Genomic DNA, 21558 nt, shown 5'->3' on the forward strand with positions numbered 1-21558 from the left:
TAAACAGGCAGCCACGGGTTTTATGGGTTCATGTCCCCCTGCTGAAAGGGCCTCGATTTATTTTAGCAGCACGAACTAAAGGTATTGAGGAAGACTAGGGAATGCCCGACCACACATCAATCTAAGACACAAATATACATCAATAGAGTGAACCATGCACACAGGTCATCAAGACAAAATCTCATGTTAGCAGACAAGAGTTTTAAGTACAAGTCATCCAAGAACCATACTTTAAGGGCTTAGCAACATAAACCTCTTTAAGCCCAATTTGAACCAAGTTTTCACATAAGCCATTTATTATTCAATGAATTAACTGTTAAGTAATACATGGGAATCGTCATACCCTTACACTTAAAAGATTATCTCTGTGCCATACAAATCATGTTTGACTGGGGGTAATTCCTTGACCCCCTTTTTGCTTTTTAAATTTAGTATGGGGGAATCCCTTAACCCTATTTGTTAATTAAATCAAAATATATCCAACAAAACCTTTAAAATCCATGTTCTTTGTTAAAACTTAATAATACATGAAATTACATTGGTTGGTAAGACATCAAACCAAGTGACAAAATCATATACATTGACAATTTAATAAACAGGTTGTGGGCACATAATTTCCAAAGACATAAATCAAGTTAAAATCAACAAATTGATGACTAACAATGATACCTCGATTTATTACCATTCCAATGTATCCCACAATGTTTGAACCCATTAATAAATTATGAATATTATAAAATAAACCATGGAAAATCAATTAAATAACCAGCCAAGTTAAAACCCCTCAACTATGTCAAAACCCATAACAAAACCATGAATTTATAATCCATTTATGGTATAAATAAGATGTAACTTCAAGAGAAAGAGCTACATGCCTCAAACACTACAAAATTAGGAAAAAATCTTGAGCTTGGAACCCAAGAAATGTATGTACAGTGGAATTCTTGACCTTCTTGGGGTTTCTATGGGAATGAATTAGGGATTAATAAGTCTCTTAAAACTGATGTAAAGGGGTTATATAACACTTGAGGATTATCTAATGGTGTAAAGACCACATTGTCTCTCACCCTCTTTGAACTTAACAAAATCAGCTAATGAAATACATAGGAGCGCAATGTAGACCCCATCACGGTCGTTACATTTCATGCCGTGGGGCAATCATGGAGGCTTACTGCCTTCGTGACCTAAAACTACACCGAACCCCATCTAAAAATTCTGAAACCCTCTCAGGTTACCCTTCTTACTTCTCCAAACATGACTAAAGTCAAAATCAATGCTTCAAGTACGAAAAGGCATAAAAATAAAATACCCAAAATTTAAGGGTATTACAAATATGTATATATATATATATATATATATATATAAAGTGTGTCACAAGCACACGATCATCAAGGCCAACCCTCATGCCAACAAATATGAGCTTCCAGTATAAATCCTTAGAGACTCAAACCTTCACAATTGAGAAACATAATGCCCTTTAAGCCCATATTGAAATAAGTTTCACATAAACCTTTCATTAAACCATGAAATCATGCATTATGGAACACCACAGGTATCGTCATACCCTAATTCTTTCAAGCTAACACTTATTCCATTTTAAATATATTCCATCATCTTGGTGGATACCTCGACCCCCTTAGTTTATTAAATCAAATTTAGGGAATGCCTTGACCCTTTTCAATTTATCAAATAAACTTGGGGGAATCCCTCAATTCCTGATGTTTTAATTTTGGTTAAAACACTGCCAACAAGGTCTTTAAAATTTATGTTCATTATTTAACCATTTATGCAGTGCAATGAAATAGGTGAGTAAGTCAAACCAAGTCACAATTGCATAATTTAAAGTCATTTAAACAAGTGGGTTGAGGGAATACAATTATTCAAAACCAATTCCAAGTTCAAAATATCATTTGGGGGAGTGTATGAATCCCCAATCCAATCCCATACCCTTGCTCCCCATTAGTTTCAAAAACATTCAGTTAAAAATATGAACAACTCCAAAAAACGATAGAAAAACAATTCAAGGATCAACCATTCAAAAACCCGTAACCCACATCAAAACCCACATTCAAATCCATATAAATAAATAATTTAAAAAATTTTATTTTCATAAAATAATATTTGGGGAATATTAACATGCTTGAAAGTACAGAGAACTATGAAAAGAAATCAACCCTTGAGCCCTTAGATAATCAGCTTTGAGGACCCTAGCTTGTTTTTGCCTCAGGGATTTGAGAGTGTCTGAGAGAGTGTTTATGCTTGATAAGTGTTGAAAACAATGTCCCAAAGGTGCTTTATGGTCTTGTATCATAACTGGGTAATGAGATAAATATCAAGAGTTCCCTGCATTAAAAGTTAAAAATTTGTCGTCAGTGACTAGGAGTCACTATACGACTCGTAAGGACTCACCACGACTTGTCAGCAAAAGTTGTAGTATGGACAGCAGCTGAGGAAACCCTTTCTGGTGACCCTATGACTCATAACATCTTATTCATAATTAAGATAGAAGTATTTAGGGCACATTCTGGTAACCCAATAATTGGTACACTACAACTCATATAGAGTCATTATGACTCAAAACCCCCAGCTGTAGTCATAATAGAAATATCAGGATAGCATACTAGTCAGACTATAATTGGGGTCTGAAGACCTGTATAGACACCATGCGACTCGTATGATAAGTCTTAGTCATGGTAGTAGCTACAAACTCAAAGAATTTTTCAAGGATCAAAATCTGAGGTGCTACATTGAAATTCTGTTAGGACTAAATATTTATTTTCTAACTTTTTATATATTCATTAAAGGGTGTTTTCATTTTCTCATCTGGTTGAAAAGACTCAAATAGAGTGTTATCCTTATTCCTGTAGAATTTTGTTTTTAAAAAAATATAAGTGAAAATTTCTCCTTTTATAAAATATATTGAATATCAAATTTTAAAACTTTGTTGTAAATTTTTTTTTGTTGTTTTGTAGTTTATTCCTTAAATATTCTTAAACTATTTTTGAAAATTTTCAACTCATAATATCATAGTGAAATGTTCTTTTAATAGTAAATTATTTTTTTCTAATCCCTGCGACACTGAATTTTTCTTAAGATGCTGATAATGAATCCTAAAAACCTATATAATTATAGAAATATAAAATCTACCACATGATTAGGATTTTGTAGAAACATTTTGGGTTTGTGTTTTACTGGAACATACCTCTTGTAGATTTGTAATTCTTTCTATCGGTTCTTTTAAAGGGAATGTTATTTTCTTAATATTTATTTGATTATTTATATAGTTTATCCTAAAGATATTTTTATCTTTTATAGTCACTTTCTTCTTTTGATATAGTATATAGATAGGGAAAAATAATCTTTTTCCATCATAATGGTGCGGATGCCGTCTAACTATACAGTATAAGGTTTTATTTGACTTATAAAGGAAATACCTAAAATTATCTCTTCATTTATATCTTTATTTATTATAAAATTACAAATAAAAAAAACTCCATCGTTGCATATATGTGCTTTAGGAATTTATTATTTATTTTCAATATTTCTCCTATTGTAGAGATTAATCGTGTAGCACCTTTTTCTAGGTACTCAATAGGAATTAATCCTTCTATAATGCAGTTTTGATTTGCACTTGTATATAATAATGAAATCTTATGAATTGTCTAATCTTTATTTATAACTAATGTAATGGGTATATGGTAACTTTGTGCTTTAATAATTGTAACTGTACAAATTTTTGATTTTTTTATAGGAGCTTCTTCTAGAGACTCTACTTCTAGAGACTATATTTCTTTATTGTCACTTCTTACTCCTGATATTTAACCAAGAGGAAATTGATGTAATTTGGGGTCATAGTTAGATGTTAAATTATTTAATATTTTATTAATAAGTGATTCTAGTTCTAAGTTATTGTCTTTGCTTAACTTGTCTAACTTCCTCTTTTATGTATAATAATTCTATTTGAAGATTTTGTGTTGTTGTTTCAAGCTTATTTTGTTTTAAATTTATTCAATACCTTTTAATATTAAAGGGTTCAATAGTCTCTTGATCAAACAGATAATTAAGAATAATATATTTTAAGGTTATTAAATATTTTTTATTAAGGGTTAGAGCTTCAAGATAATCTATCATATCAAATAAGACCTCTTTCTCCTGATCACTACTGGTAATAACATATATAGAATGAGTATAGCAAGCACAAAATGCACTGCCACATTTATATAGATAGTTGACTCATTACTATATGAACTATAAGCTATATTAAACTGGTTATCATCTTAAGACTTTATTCAACAGAAGAGCTATTTTAATCTTCATCAAGAATAGAATATAATTTACTTTTTAACTTCATTTCCTAATTCTAACATATTTATTGTCTTTCTTTTTATTTGAAACCCGACAATCTTTAGCCCTATGACCTATTTTTCCTTAGTTCCAAAATGGATCATTATTGTTTTTATATACATCGTTATTAGTGGCTTGTTTAGATCTTTTAAATTGTCTTTTATAATAATGAGATTTTTCATATTTATCCTAATAATTTTTATGTTGTCTTTTACTTTTCTTGGAAGCTTGTTTTGAAGTATCTAATAGTTTCATATATCCAAAATCTTGACAAAAGCTTCCTAGCTCATTTTGTGATACTTAACAATGTCTCTTTATTTGATTTTTAAGTTTAATATATGTACATAATTCTAGTCTTATGACATTTATAAAACTTATATCACCATAAATTATGTGACTATAAGGAATTTATCCCTCAAATCTATCATTAAATTTTGTGGTAGCTTTTTCTGGAAATAATGTTGGTAAACAACTTATAAATTTTTCCTTCCAATAATCATGATTACAGTCTTCTCTAGCCATGTATTTGTTGAGAAAAATATCTTTATACCATCTAAAATCATCTAGATTTGGAGATTATAAATTTTATAATATTTCTAAACTCCTATCTTGAAAAAGTTGAGGCTATCCTATAAGATGTTTTGCAATACTTTATATTAAGGTGGTGATGGCATCTTCTAAGACTTGATTTTCAACTGTTTGCCTCGTGGACTCAGTCTTAATAGATTGAATAATAGTTGTAGCAATTAATATGCTTGCTTATTATTTTTCGTGAGGTTTTTATCCCACCAATATTTTATGGTACCTTTAAATCAAAATATAATTATTATAGTTGCATGTTTATCTATTATTTTATTAATTTTATATGCGGTAATGGCCATTCTCATTTTATGTAGTTTATTATATATTTGATGTTCTTCTAATTCGTCAATATTTTATTTAGCAATTTCTCTTTTTAGAATGTGAAGTATGTGATAAAAAATCATTTTCTTCATACTGCATATCCGAAAATGTAGGCTTTATATAATAATTCTTTTTTATTGAATAGTTTGATCTTAATTTGTTAAATTCATTATCATTTTTCTTAGAAAGAGTTCTTATAATCTTATCATTTGTGAATTTTAATTCGTATTTTAACCATCTTAATTTTTTTCCTAAAATATCATTTGTTACTTCAAATTTTTCTTCAAATTTAGGAAATTTATCTTTTGAGATTTTTGGCAATTTAAATATTAGTTGAGTTTTAAACTTTTTTTCATGGTAAAAAGGACTTGGTTTATCTTTAAAAGTTCATTTATTCTCAGCTTCAAAAATCTGTTGAGAAACTAGATATAGTAGTTGATTTGTATAATTATTCTTTTTGAAGTATTATGCTTATATCACCTTTACTATTTATTATATCTAATTTAAAAGATGAAGAAATCATAACTCTACCATCAACTTGTTAGCTAATTTCTTCTAATGGGGAAATTTTAGGTTTAACTACCTTTTCTCTAGTAAACCATTTATTAACAATCATATTTAGTGATTCCTTTTGATCGTATAATTTTCTTGCATATTCACACCATTTTAAAAAAAATCAATAGTACACATTATTCTTTTCATATCATTGCTCCAATTTTCTCTAAAAGGTAATCTTTCTTTTAATGAATATCTTTGTTTATACCATTGCCTTCTAATAGAATTTTTTGGAGTAGTCCATAATTTATCAAAATAGTTAAAGTTAGATTCAAATATTTCACCTGACCTAATAAGGTTTGGATCTAATAAGGGGAAGAATGACATAATTCTAGGGGGAATATACCACTTTGATAAGAAGCCAATGATAGTTAAAGTTTAAGCCTTGATATAGAGCTTAAAAGGACGGACGAAGTTGCAATGCGTACCAATATGGGTGAAAATACCGGGTCTTGACTTCAAATACTTAAGTGTCAAAGGTTTAAGCAAGATAGAGATCCTGGTGGGAAAAGCCACGTTGGTAGACCATAAAACTGAGAAGAAATTAGGACTAAATTTTGCCATATTACTGGTAAAGGTGTAGGTTGATACTGATCTACCAAAAAAAATTTATTTTAGAAATTAACATGATAATATAGTTGAGCAAAAACTGGACAATCTATTTTCAAGCATTCCAACAAACATTGTCATACTGAAGTTTTATGCTGAAATAACAAGCTTGTGGTTGAGAAGGATGTGATTGTGCAGCCTAAAGAAGTAGTATAAGAGGGAAACAAAGCAAATCTAGCACCTCAACAAGCTGATGATGCTAGTGTTAAGGAGGAAGAGACATTTTATTAGGGTAAACAACCTACATGCGTAGGTTGATCAGAGAGATAATTTCTTGGCAAGCATTGGATAACAATGAGGTTTGGCAATGAATCGCATTAAGATAGGTGGTGAGACTCAGTTGATGAAAATTATCAATTCTTGGTAAGGATAGTTGTGAAACTGATAAACTACATATTGAAGGTTGGAGGAGTAGCGTTTTATCACTCCAGCCTCCTGGAGATACTTATAATATTGTGTTAGAATATGAGAGGCCTGGATGGCCTCTCAAAGTAGAAAGAGGTAAAAATCTTTTGTAATATAGTGGGAGTGGGATTAATGTGTTTTGTAGAAACTAGAATAAATAAAAATAGGGTTCAACATATTATCAATAGTATGTTTGAGGCTACGAGTATATTATTTATCACTAATCCCATTATAATAGAAGATTGGTGGAGGTATCGTGACCCAACGAGTATGTAGTTAAAAGGAATTATGAATTAGCTCAGGCTATGACACGTGTTATCACTTGTGTGGCTAAATATCTAGAGTTTAATATGACTCTTTGGTATGGTTACAACCTAAAGGAGGAAAGTAAAGAAATGTGGAAACATCTCTGGACAATCCGAGAGTTATTACGGGCTGTTGGTTGATTATTGGAGACTTTAACACAATCTTGATGGTTGAAAATAGACGAGATAGTACACAAATTACTACTAAATAGGTAAAAGATTTTCAAGAATACCTTGACACTTATGGACTAGGGGGACTACCTCAAACTGGGGCAAATATACTTGGAATGATAAATAGGATATTAGGGTGTATTCTAATCTAGATTAGGGTTTTGTTAATGGTAATCGGATTGATATGATGCCAACCTAAAGATTGGATAGACTATCAGAAGGTGTAAGTTATCACTACCCCTGGTAGTGAAGGAAGTGATGGATGAGAAAAGAAAGAGAAAAGGGTTTAGGTATTATAACATATGGAGAAAGCATCATGAATTCCAAATTATGGTACGGAGAGGAGAGGAAAAGTCTATTCAGGGTTATCAAGTGTATCATATAGTTAGGAAGATGAAGTCATTAAAGAGATCCTTGAAGGGGTTGCATCAGGAATATTTTAAAAGCGTGATAAAGGAAGCTAAAATAGATAGACTTTTTATTCTTGAAACACAACAGAACCTATAGAATAAGCACAACAAAACCTGTACAATAATCCATTAAGTGTTCAATGCTAATAGGAGGAAAAAAATTAAGAATTAAATATGGAATGTCTTCTAAACTAGCTGTTGAATTCTTGCTTAAAAGAAGTAAGGTAGATTGGATTAAGTTGGGAGATGACAAAACCAAGTGATTTTACTTTGTGCAAAAATAGTGGAAATTGGTAAAATCCATATGCCAAATTAAAGATGAAAAGGGAAAATGCAGTATGAATCTGAGAAAATTTCATATATGTTTGTAGATTGTCATCAAAAGCTACTAGAGCAAGAGAGTATAAAACGAAGAAGAGCTTATATATGGTTTTAGAGCAGGACCTATACTTTCAGTATAGAAATGCTTGATGTTGTAGTTGTCACCAATAAGGAAATTAAGGATGCAATATACGGTATTTAGTGTAATAAGATTATAGGTCCTAATTGTTATGGATGTGGGTTCAATGAAGCTTCTTAGGATGTGATAGTCAAGGATGTGTGCGTAGCTATGTCTGAATTTTTTAAAAAAGGTAAACTGTTGAAATAGGTTAATGCAACAGTGGTGTTTCTTATTCATTGGGCGTCTAGTTTTATAAATGCCTTTAAATATAGACCTATGTCATGTTGTAATGTACTTTATAAGTGCATTTCCTAGATACTATATAACAAAATTTCTAATGCACTTCCTTATTTGGTAAGTGATACCCAAACTGCATTGGTGAAAGAGAGGTCATTAGTACACAATGTCTTAATGTATCATGAAATTATTTGACATTACAAGAGAATGACAAGTCCCAAATGTCTTATGAATATTGAAATGAAGAATGCATATGACATTATAGAGTTGAAAAGTTGGAAGGATGCCAATCACTTACTAAATTTGCTCAACTGGTTATGAAATGTGTGACAAATACAAGGTTTTCAGTAAGGGTGAATAGAGTTAGTTATGAGTATTTTGAGGGGAAAAAGGTCTAAGGTAGGGGAATACAATTTCCCTATTATTATTTGTGATGGTCATGTAATACCTATCAAGGGTACTAAATCAAATGAGTTCCTGACCTGACTTTATGTCCCACCCTATGTGTAAGGAGATAAAACTGACTCACCTAGATTTTTTAGATGATCTAATAATCTTCTTCAAATCTACAACAACTACTGTAGGTAGGGTAAATAAGGAATTATAACACTTCTCTTGTGTAACCAGCTTAGTGGCTAAGAAAGACAAGGCACGTATATCTACATAACATAGGTGAAGGAAGATAAGAGAATGTAGTTAATTCACTTTAATGGTTTTGTCCTTGGTACATTTCTGATGATATACTTGGTATTACCACTATCTCCTAAGAAGTGGAGCAAGTTGGATTTTCACCAATTATGTCTGAATATCACTCTGAAAATTTGAGCATCTTCTACTAAATATCTTTCTTATATAGGTCGACTCTAAGTGATGAATGTTCTTCTATTTTCACTAAACTACTTTTGGGGGCTTATATTTATTTTGCCAAAGAGTGTTGTAAAGAAAGTGGAAAAATGTATAGGTTCTTCTTGTGGTGGAGTACTGAAGAACCTTAAAATATATCAAGAGTGGCATAGGACAAAGTTTGTAGGCTAAAGGGGTATGGAGGACTTAAAATTAGGAGCTACAAATACTAAAACCTAGTTGTAGTGGTAAAGTTGATATGGTTATTAGTCATTAATAATGAGTGCAAATGTAATGATCCTTTAGGACATTTCCTCAATTCGCATGCATTTCTAGCATTCTGAGCCTTCCCAGAGCGGCTATATGTCATTTTTGCTTTTCTAAAACTGTCAATTTGATTATCAGACAATTTATTTGGAATTCAAGCTCATTTGTCTATTTTAGAGTTTTTGTTGTTTAGGACATAGCGTCGGACCAAAACTCCTCGTAGAAAATCTTAGATGATAATTCCGACAATACAATCAGCTCCAGAATGTTGTTTTTAGGCTAGGAGGACCCTTGGTTCAGGTTCTGAGATTTTGGACTCATTTTGGGCTATTGGGTAGATTATGTGAAAAATAGAACTATAGATATGGGAGACACAATTAGTTGAAACAATCTCAAATGAATATTTTGATGGTTCTAATGAGTCTGGAATGTCAAATTTGGTACATTAGCATATTTTTTTTGCTCGTAGGGGGTCTAAACAAATCTCGAGCCCCCAGTCGATGTCCATTTCATGCTGAGCAGAATCTGGTGTATCTGGTTGCTGATGCGACCACTTAAGCAATCATATGACCATTTAAACGATTATCATATATGTGACAATGTATCTCTTAAGATACAATGACCATCTGATCAATGACCGCTTAAGAGATGCTTTGTACGCTTAAGCGGACATCGCCTAAGCGGACTATGGTAGTCTAAGCGATTCCAGGCCTAGCATTTCTAAATCTCTTAGAAGGCATTAATTTCACTTATGTTAAACTTTTTATTTAGCGCCAGATCACCTAATAGGTAGGTGAGATGCTTAAGTGGTTGTCGCTTAAGAAACACCTGGTTTTAAAAGCCCTTTTCCCCATCCAATTTTCTATCACCTTTTTCACCATTTTTACACCAAGTTGAGAGATCAAAGAGAGGAAAATATGAGAAATCATCTGTGTAAGTTGAGGTAAGCTAGCCAAAGTCTTCTCGATCATATCCCATTAATTTTTCCTTTAATTTTTCACCCTAATTCTTGGTAAAACTCTTAGAAATTAGGTCTTAAATTCCTAAATTTGTAGGTTTTAGTTGAGACTCAATTTTTTCCTTTTTGTGCTCAACTTTTGAGCACACATTCTTTGTCTTTTGAGGGACCTCGTGATGAATTTAATTTTAGATTTCATTTGTGGTCCCTAAGGGCCCATTCTTGACCCAACCCATAATATAGTAATGCGAGTCTCATTTTTACTCCTACGACATGTAGGTTACTTATTAAAATAGTTGCTACTCTATTCAGATTCACATATAGTTGCCATTGTTGTAGTTACCAAGCTCGAACAAAAAGAAGGGAGAAAAAGAAGAAGAGTGAAAATGTTGAGCTAAGATGATTTTTGTATCAAGAGTTAGTTACAATGTAAACTAATTACATCTATTTATAAGCTCACATGCTCATCAAATGAGAATCTAGAAGTTTCCTAACAGCTTACTAACAACTCGCTAACTAACTCACTTTTCTTTACAAGCAACAATTAGCCACACCAAGATAAAAATAATGGAACAGTAACTACTATGCTAACCAACTAAATGCTCCAACTAACTGCTACAGCTGTACAAATATGATAGTTTTCACAATAAGTTTCAACACACCCCATCAAGCTGCAGGGTCTAAAATATTGAGCACACCAAGTTTGCTTAGGAGTTGTGAGTGCTGATCATAACTCAGGCTCTTGGTGAGAATGTCTTCAACTTGTTGGCTAGTCTGTACATACATTGGCTGAACCAACCCTTCCTTAATCTTGTCTCTGATAAAGTGATAGTCTACCTCAATATGTTTGGTCCTCTCATAAAAAATAGGGTTTGCAGCCAGTTGAATAATTTACTTGCTATCAGATAAAATGGTAATAGGCTTGGTGATTGGTACCCTTAGTTCTGCAAACAACCCTGCCAACCATGTTACTTCTGCCAAGGCTTAGGCCATACTCCTATATTCTGCCTCAACTGAGCTCCTAGAAATAGTGTGTTATTTCTTAGACTTCCATAATATCAATGAACCACCAAATTTCACCACATAACCTGTAACAGACCTCCTAGTGTTTGGATATGCAGCCCAATCTGAGTCACACCAATAAATCAACTCTATAGTAGGATGTGCCTTGAGCCAAATCCCTTGTCCTACAGTTCCTTTTAGATACCTTACCACTCTGTTTGTAGCTTCCAGGTGAGATCTCTTTGGCTGTTGCATGAATTGACTTAGTGTCTACACTGCATAGCTGATATCAGGCCTTATTATGGTTGCATACATCAATTTTCCAACTAGTCTTTGATATAGTATCACATCTTTCAGAACAATATCTCCTTTAACACCTTTTGTTTCATCTACTTCTACAGATGTTAGGTTGATGTTAGTCTCTAATGGAGTGGAAGCTGGTTCAGCACCAGCAAGCCCTATATTAGATAAGAGTTCTAGAATATATTTTCTCTGGTTTAAGATCACTCCATTTGGAGATCTTAGAACTTCAATCCCTAAGAAGTACATAATATCACCTAAGTCTTTGAGCTTGAACTGCTGATATAAAGTATCTTTTGCTGCATTTATCATCTCTACATTGTCACCTGTTATCAAAAGATCATCTACATAAACCAGGATCACCACCATTCCTTTTGATTTTTTCAAAGTAAAAAGTTAGCAATCATAGCTACTCTGAGTAAATCCTGCATTAAGTAGTGCTGAAGTAAGCTTTATATTCCACTGTCTGGATGCTTGTTTAAGTCCATATAATGACTTGATCAGTTTGCAGACTTGGTGCTTCCCTCCTTCGTTGAATCCATCTGGCATTTCCATGTACATCTCTTCCTCTAAGTCACTTTGCAGGAAGGCATTATAAACATCCATCTGATACATGTTCCATCCTTTTGATACTGCTAAGGTAATGACACTTCTTACAGTAACCATTTTTGGCTACTAGAGAGAAGGTGTCATGATAATCTAATCCTTATAGTGGCTATATCCCTTGGCTACAAACCTTGCTTTGAGCCTCTCTATTTCACCATTAGCCTTATACTTTACTTTGTACACCCACTTTGAACCAATAATATTCTTATCTGGAGGCATGTCAACCATCTCCTAAGTGTGGTTGTCTTCTAGGGCCTTGACTTCCTGCTTCATAGCCTCAATCCACTTCTCATCTTTGTTGGCTTCACTGTAGGATTGATGTTCAGTTTCTAATGACAAATTGCACACAAATCTCTGATATGTGTTACTGGTTTTATCAAAAGATAGATAATTTGCCAGAGGGTAGATTATCCCTTTCTTTACTCTAGGTAAGGTATAGTCCATCAACTAAGCAGGTTGTTTGATGTCTCTAGATGATCTCTTTGGAGAAACTTCTGTAGATGTTGATGGTGGCTCATCTGTACTTGTTTCATTATGAGTATTCTCATCTTGGATGCTGTCATTTTTATGTATTGACATGCCTTCATTGTGTGATTCATATGAGTGATCATCATGATCTGTGTAAACATCTGTTCCTTCATCTACATTAGCATGCATTAGTGAACTAGGTTGAATAAAACCTGCAGGTGATTTTAAACTTGCCTTGTCTGTAAAAGGGAATGAGTCTTCCTTGAACACTACATCTCTTGCGACAAACAACTTGTTGCTGCACCAATCCAAAAGTATATAGCCCTTTTGAGTAGTAAAATAGCCCATCAATACAACAACTTTAGCTCTTTCAGAGAACTTATCACCCTTTGGTAGAACTGAAGCATAACATTTACATCCAATTACTCTCAGATGTGTCAAGGATGGAACTTTTCAAAATAGCATCTCATAGGGAATTTTTTCTCCAATAGATGGAGATGGTAACCTATTAATAAGGTAGACAACAGCCTTTACATTCAAACCCCAAAAACTAATAGGAATTTGTGATTGAAACCTAATAGCTCGTGCAATATTAAGAATTTGTCTATGCCTTCTTTCAACCACACTATTTTGTTATGGTGTGTAGGGGAAGATACTTTGGTGTATCACTCCTAGGAACTGAAACAGTTCTTTACACTTGGAATTAATGAACGCTGTCCCATTTTCTGATCTGAGTATCTTTACTTGAACACCAAATTGGTTTTGAATCATAGTAAAGAAATTTTTTCATGGCAACAATACATTCAGACTTCAGTTGTAACAAATGCAACTATGTGTATCTGCTATGATCATCAACAATAGTTAAGAAGTAGTATTTCTTATCAAAATTAGGTGTCTTATAAGGTCCCCATAGAACCATATGTACAACATCAAAACATTTTATAGCTCTAGAAGTGCTATCAGGGAACATCAATCTAGTTTGCTTAGCCAGTGGACATACATGAAACTTATTTATAGTATCTACATTACTACTATGTCTTATTATATATAGAGTTCTTAATTCTTGAGAAGAAGGATTTCCCAGCCTTATATCCCACAATCTGCAGTCATGCACCTCTATTCTTGCAACTTGTTTCTGATAGGCTACATTATTAGAAGTTCCAGTTACTGTACATACACTCTTAAGGATGTATAGTCCTCCTCTTTCCTTACCAATCCCCTTCACCTTACCACTATGAAGGTCCTAAAACACATAGAAGTCATTGTTGAAAGTAACAAAGCAAGATAGCTGCTTAGTCATTTTGGACACTGACAGTAAGTTTAGCTTAAAATCTGGGACATATAACACATCTCTTACAACCTCATCTTTAAGTACATGTGCTTCTCCTACATGTAATATATCAACCTTGGCTCCAGTAGGTAAATTGACTTTATCACATATGGTGTTATCCATTTGGTGATAGTTTGAAAGAATAAGTTTATGTACTGTAACATGATGTGTGGCTCTAGAGTCTACTATCCATTCATGTGGAACACTATGACTAGAAAAACAAGTAACAATACCTGTCATGTTAGGTTATTCTAAGTTATGTGTCTTTTTGTTAATCAGTGCCATGATTTGTTTGTATTCTTCTTTTGAGAAACCTTGTACCTTTTGCTACAACAACATTGTTGACATCTTTGTTAACCTGGATACTTAATTGATCATTGAATTGTCTACCTTAGGTCCAAGGAAAATGTGAGCTGATAACTAATTGTTATTGTGACCAATAGCTGATTGCCCATATCCTTCAGTTCTGCCTTGACCACTACAAAATGGTTGATTTCCTGTTCCCCTTGGGTTGTACTTGTTTTCCTTCTTATTCTTCCAGTCATTAGGATATTCATGCATCTTGTAACAATTCTCCCTTGTGTGACCAGTGAAATTACAGTAATCACATCTTTTGTTCTTGTATCCTTGACTTCCATAACTTGATGTTTGATTCCTATTCCCATATCCTGCTTCTGCATTAATTCTATGTAATTTCATCATAATAGGTTCAGTCTTATCACTGATAGTTGTAGCACAAGCAAGTTGCTAGATATCATTTACAATTATCATTGCATATTCTAGATTTAGTGTAGGTGTTGTCCCCTTCAGCAATATTTGTCTCTTTGCTTGATCATAAGCATCATTTAGGCCACTCAAAAACTGTATGAGCCTCAGTTGACATAGGTTCTCTGCATAATCCTTATACTTAGGACAATTACAAGATGGAGTGGGAATAACTGCATCAAGTTCACTCCATAAGTTTTTCAACTTGGTGAAGTATGTTTGTACTGAATCCGTGCCTTGGAGAAGATTATTGATTTTCCTATGTAATTGATACAACCTCATGCGATTTAACTTATCAAACCTTTCCTTGAGATTTTCCCATACCTCATAAGCATTTGTTGCATACATAATACCACTGGGCAATTCAGCACTTACAGAACTCATCAACCATGAAAGAACCACTGCATTACATGTCTCCCATTAATCATGCAACTCCTCTTTGTATATGTCCCTACTACAGGCTCCAATTACAAAACAATTTTTTTTCTTTCCCAACAGTGCAGTCTTCATAGATCTATACCAAACTCCATAATTTTCTAAACCAATTAATTTGATAGGGATTAATGTAGCTCCTACTACATCTGATGCTCCTAGTAACAAGGGATCACTAGGATCTATTTTAGGCACCATATCTGACTTGTAAGCTACGACTAAAAAAAATATCATAGAAACCTTGGAATTTATAACTTGTACGCAGAGATTTATGGCTCACAAAATGTAGATCTAAACTCTTTTAGGCTAGGTCACAAATAAAAACACACAATAGGACACTCACAGTATTCAATTGTGGATTTTTTAGATCTACGATTGCCTACTCTGATACCATATTAAAATAGCTGCTACTCTATTCAGATTCACATATAGTTGCCATTTTAGCAGTTACCAAGCTCGAAGGAAAAGAAGGGAGAAAAGGAAAAAGAGTGAAAATATTGAGCTAAGATAATTTTTGTGTCAAGAGTTTGTTACAATGTAAACTAATTATATCTATTTATATGCTCACATAGTCATCACATGAGTATCTTGAGGTTTCTTAATAGCTCAATAATAGCTCACCAACTAACTCACTTTTCTCTAAAAGCAACAGCTTGCCACATCAAGATAAAAACAATGGAATAGTAATTGTTATGCTAACCAACTAAATGCTCCAACTAACTGCTACACCTGTACAAATATGATAGTTTCCATAATAAGTTTCAACATTACTATTTTGATAGCGTGATGAAATTTTGGGATCTTGGAGTGATGACATACGATTCATGGATGATTTAAGAATTATGGTTCGGCATTGAAGTATGCTTTTTATAGTCTTCTTATTGAGATATTATTTTAAATATGTTGCATATTATATAGGGATATTAGGATGTCATTGTGGGTTGAACACCGTGACTTAGCCTAAATTGTGAATTTGGGGGCTAGAAGGTTAATTCATCCTTAAGGTAAAAAACTTATTATGCTTTTATTATTTTATTAACTTATGTTGCTAAAATATTAGGCATAGTTGATAATAATAAGCCTTTAGTATAATGCTTACTACATAACTCAATGGAGATGGATTGCAATGACTTTCTCAGATGATGATGCTATGGTTAAGTCAGATATACATTATTTGGCCCAAGTCCATGATCATGATATTGGTTAGATTTTACAAAGTATTTTATCCTTATAAGGGAAGTGGTCGTAATTTATCAATATATTGATGCTTATAATTGTACTTTTTATATACTGGTGATGGAATATATAAATTTAGTATATTCATGATCACTTAGATAGTAAATGGTACGATTCTAACTAAATTTCTTTTATTACTATTTTTTCCTAAAAAGGGGATTACTCCTACTTTTCTCTTATAAATAGATTCTTTCACAATGGGAATCATACCATCTTGATGAATAACTTATGTGCAATTGAGATAACAAATGATGTTTTAGAAATTGAACTAAGATAGATTGCTGTCCACGATTTTGCTACTTCTATTTGCTTTGGCCGTGAGAGATTATGACCTTTTAATGAAGATGATGGTTATTGGAAATCCTTGATCTGGACCATGTCGGTGTGTATAGGTACTCCCAAACCCCAAGGGGCCTTTTAATCTATGAGCCATCATATTGGAGACGAGAGATCGTCGTAGGTCCTTTTACAATCCGTTAAGTTATAGGTTGTGTATACACATGGTTACATTATGGTACTTTGATAAATTATGCTATTATGGATTTAATTGACATTAATTATTGCATACGCATTGCCTATCACTAGTATCCCTTTTATCTATCATCTTTATAGGGGGTCATAGGTATAAGTACAAGTACCACTAGTAATATATTATGTGGTGCTTTTATTTATTAGCCTTATGGGGGATTTCATTGGTATAAGGTCTGACCATTGTTTGCTTAGTGTTGGTTGAACCTTCTAAGCCTATGACGGTGGTGGTTTATAAAAGGCCCGATTTGGTATTGGTTTTTTGGACTAGGCAGTTACTTTAGAATGTTATTATTATTATTATGGTTAGTTTGTGATATGTTGGTTATTGGACTATACTAATATTTGAGGTATGATTCTAATTCCTTTCTTTTACGATTATAATATTATGGATAATTATCTTTTGATAGACATGTAGATTAGAGGCCCTGAATATGTAACATTAGTTCCTGCCATGATTAAGAGGCCTTAATTTTCTAGTATTACTACATAGATTGTACCATTGAGTTAGTCTTGGCATGGTATATACATCTATATATGTATATATATGTGTATGTATATCTATCTGTGTAATAATGGAATCACCATAGATCCCTTTCTTCCTACATTGTTTATCTTGTATATCCATTCTTTCTTCTTGAATATTACTATGTATATCCTTTATTTACTCTTTATTTATATATTGGTTAGTGGTATATGGTATAGCATTTAAAACCTTGATTATGGTTGGAATAGGCTAGTTTATAGTTTTTGCCTCTTTATTTTTGTTATGTTACTTTTCGTGGATATTTAAGCATAGTTTACATTCTTGTTGGCATGCTATGTATACTTTCATTATCTTTGGGGTTTAGTCTATAGTTTTTACTGAGTAACACATATTTAGTACTCATAATACACTTATATAGCCTACAAATAGTAGCGCAGGTTCTCATTGTTATTATGTGGGAGCTGCGGTTCAAAGACATAGGGTGAGCTCTTGGCATTTAGAGTATTAGTATTCTCTCTCTTATACACTAGACTAGTCTATATGTTGTATTCAAAGATGGTATGTGTCAGTATATTCATTTAGCACTTCATTTTGTAACCTTATTACATTAGAAAATCTTGTGGTAATTCCCCTATGTTTTGGCACAATTTTATATATTTTCATTTTTTACTATATTTGTTTCACATTCTTCCTTTATTTCTGTAAGTAGTTTATTAGTTGAAGTTCTATACTACGAGTAGACTTACCTACTGATGGGTTATAGTAGGTGCCATCATGACCTAAAAAATTTAGTCTTAATAAACTGGAATTAGAGCCAACTTTCGTAGTGTGTAGGTACATGAGCTAACTATCTTGTAGACTCTTGAGGATTTGTAAAGAGATGTTCGTAACCTATCATCAGGAGAATACAATACATTCTTATGAAATTTTGTGATTGATTTCTGTCGAGTATTCTTATTTCTATGAGCCTCAAGTATGTTCTTTGACTCTATTCCACCCTAGATGGACGATATGAGGTTGTCAATTAATACAAATGGGAATTCGGTATATGTTTCTAGAGCTTCAGATCAGCGTCAGACCAGGGAGTCAGTGATAGATATCAAAGATATTATATGTCAGTCAGAGGATTTGGGGCTATCCCAACCTTTGATAGATTTTTTAACTGCTTCATCCTTTAGAGATTTTTCAATAGAGATCCCAAGTCTTTTTAAGGATAACTCACAACTAGAGATGACATATGATTTTTCAAGCACTTCTCAGGACTAAGTTGGGTTTGTTGGTATTCATCAGGGTTCCTTATTGGTTTCAGAGAATGAGATTGGGTTTCTTGAGTGGTCCAGGCATATTTCTATGCTATATTCTTTAGAGCATGACATAGTAAATGGATTTTTCTAAGGATTAACATTGACACTCTGTTTGGCATTGGAGCATTTGATAGTAGCTGGGTTTTATTTCTCTCAGGTTGTTAACCATGTGAAGGTTGAGAGAGCATGTATTGGGACTTATGAAGTGTAAGATCCCTTAAAATTTCAATCACTTTATTTTTTATCCTCTCATAAATATAATGTCAATTTTTGACTTAAATTGTGTTCAGGAATGTCAAAAATATAAGTGGGGAAAGTTTTGGATTTTTTGAAAGGGGTTCTGGGTTATTTTTTAACCTTGAGGCATTGAGGTTCTGTGATAAAGCTATTTCGTAAAGGTTACCCTATGTGATAACGGCATGGCACGGAGGCTAACCTCTACGATATTGGCATCCCACGCCAGCATTTTAATTTCATCCAGTTTCAGTTTTTGCTTTTGATTTTTTTTACCCCTTGTACGACCTTTTAACATAAACTAAACCTCTTTTCCTTATTTTTTAAAGATCAATATCATCCATTCTCTCTAAAAACTCAAAACCCAAGAACATTCAAGGGTTTTATAGTGCAATCAGTATTGGGGCTCCAAAACCATCCATTCTCTCTTTCCTAAACTTTAATTTTACATTGTGGCATAAATTGAATGGATTTTGAAGTGATTTATACTGTGGGTTTTGAACTTGGGTTGAGGGTTTTTTGTTGTTATTAATTGAATTACTTGTCATGTGCTTTAAATTGAGGTTATTTTTAGACTTAATTGATGCATAATTTAAGTGATTGGAATAGGAGACATAGGTTTCTCCAAAATTTAATGAATTTTTTCTTGGAATTGGCATAACCTTAACCCACTTTATAATCTTTCTTTGAATAGGTACAAATTACATGATTTAACTTTTTTTCAACCCAATGCATTGCATTAATAGATAAATAGATATAAAAATAGATTTGGATAGCATTTTTCGCCATGGTTTGAATTTTTATTGGAACTTAGGAGTCTAATGTTGTTGTATGGATTGGTTTGGTTAGCTTGCAAGTGTATTGGTATGCCAATACATATTGGTAAATGCATTAATGAATGACTCCCTAGTTAAATGATTGGAATTATGTGCAAAGTGATTTTAATTTGGGCTGAAAGAGGGTTGTGTAGCTCATCATGAAGGTGTAAGTTTTGGGGAGACGAATAATTGATACCATGTTCGTCGGCATTGGAGGTCTATATGACCATGTGATTGATTCACATTTGATATATAAATATATATGTGTTTATATATATATATATATATATATATTTAGGACAACTATTGTCCGTGGTGTCTTTAGTGTTCCCTCAATTTTCCTTGATTTGTATGGATAAAATTCACTAGTTCCCTTTCAGTAGGGGGAGATAAACCCATATAGACCATGGTTGCCTTTAGGATGGATCGAGCTAGACAATCTTGGCTAATAATTTAAAACTCATACATTCATGACCATTACCTTACCAAGACATCTAATATATCTTTATATGAATGTTTTTATGTGGCTATGAATGGTTTTGGACATGGTATTATTTTATTACCTTTCTTAATTTACATATCAATTCTTACCTTACTGACCTTCCTATGATGCGATATTGTTTCTAGGGTTTGAAGACTTTTTTTGTTGCTTCTGTGTAAAATTAGGTGGTTGAGCATGTGTATTGAGTTTCTGTGAAGTGGTGAGGAAGGCTTTGTTATTTCATCATTCACTGTTTATTTTTATAGTACTTTTGATACTTAATGGTCATAGTTGGGAGCGTGTGCCGACATAGACGTTATTTGGATTTTAGACGCTTTCGTAGATAGATGTAGGTTGATTGTGGTTTGGCTCTTAGTCTTTTTTGAGTTATATTTTCATCTTTTATTACTATCTTTATTGGATTCCTCTTTATTGTTATTATTTTTCTTTTGAGGTTAGGCAAAAGGGGTGGTGTCTAGTCCATGGTGGGCTTGAGATACCAGTCACGACTAGGCCTTCGTTTGGGCTGTGACAAGCTTGGTATCATAGCACAGTTTAGGGTCATTGGGTGTTCACAAATTCATGTTGAGTAAAGTCCTTTTTATGGGTGTTTAATGCACCACACTTATAAGGAGGAGGCTACAAGGCATTTAGCAATGTTTCCCTTTGTTCTGTTCTATTTTGAGCTATAGAGTCTAGTGTTATGAAAGTTCTCTAATGCTTGCCTTCCTCACATTTCTGGTTATGCCTCCTCGAAGATCTGACATTTGTAGAAACTCTACCAGGAACTCTATCCAACCTAAGGATAATGTGGTGGGGACTCACCCTATGTATGAAGTGTGGACCCAGTCTAGGTTTTCTTCTCCTAATTTTACTACTCAACGTTGAGTCATACCATTCCCTACTATTCCTCTTCAGTGTTCTTGTGTTGGTGAAATATTTGCTCAGTCTTCTCTGGGAGATATTTCTCAACCACCTTGGCTCAATTGCCTTTGGGTGATATTTCTAATGTAGAGTTTTGTCAGTATATTCATCTACTTTCCTAATTAGTGGCATCTTAGTCTTATCAATAGGATCATGTTAGTTCTGTAGCTCATTCATCTGAGGTCACTTGGGTT

Source organism: Capsicum annuum, chromosome 5 (genome assembly GCF_002878395.1).
Source record: "Capsicum annuum cultivar UCD-10X-F1 chromosome 5, UCD10Xv1.1, whole genome shotgun sequence".
In the NCBI taxonomy this organism is placed as follows: Eukaryota; Viridiplantae; Streptophyta; class Magnoliopsida; order Solanales; family Solanaceae; genus Capsicum; species Capsicum annuum.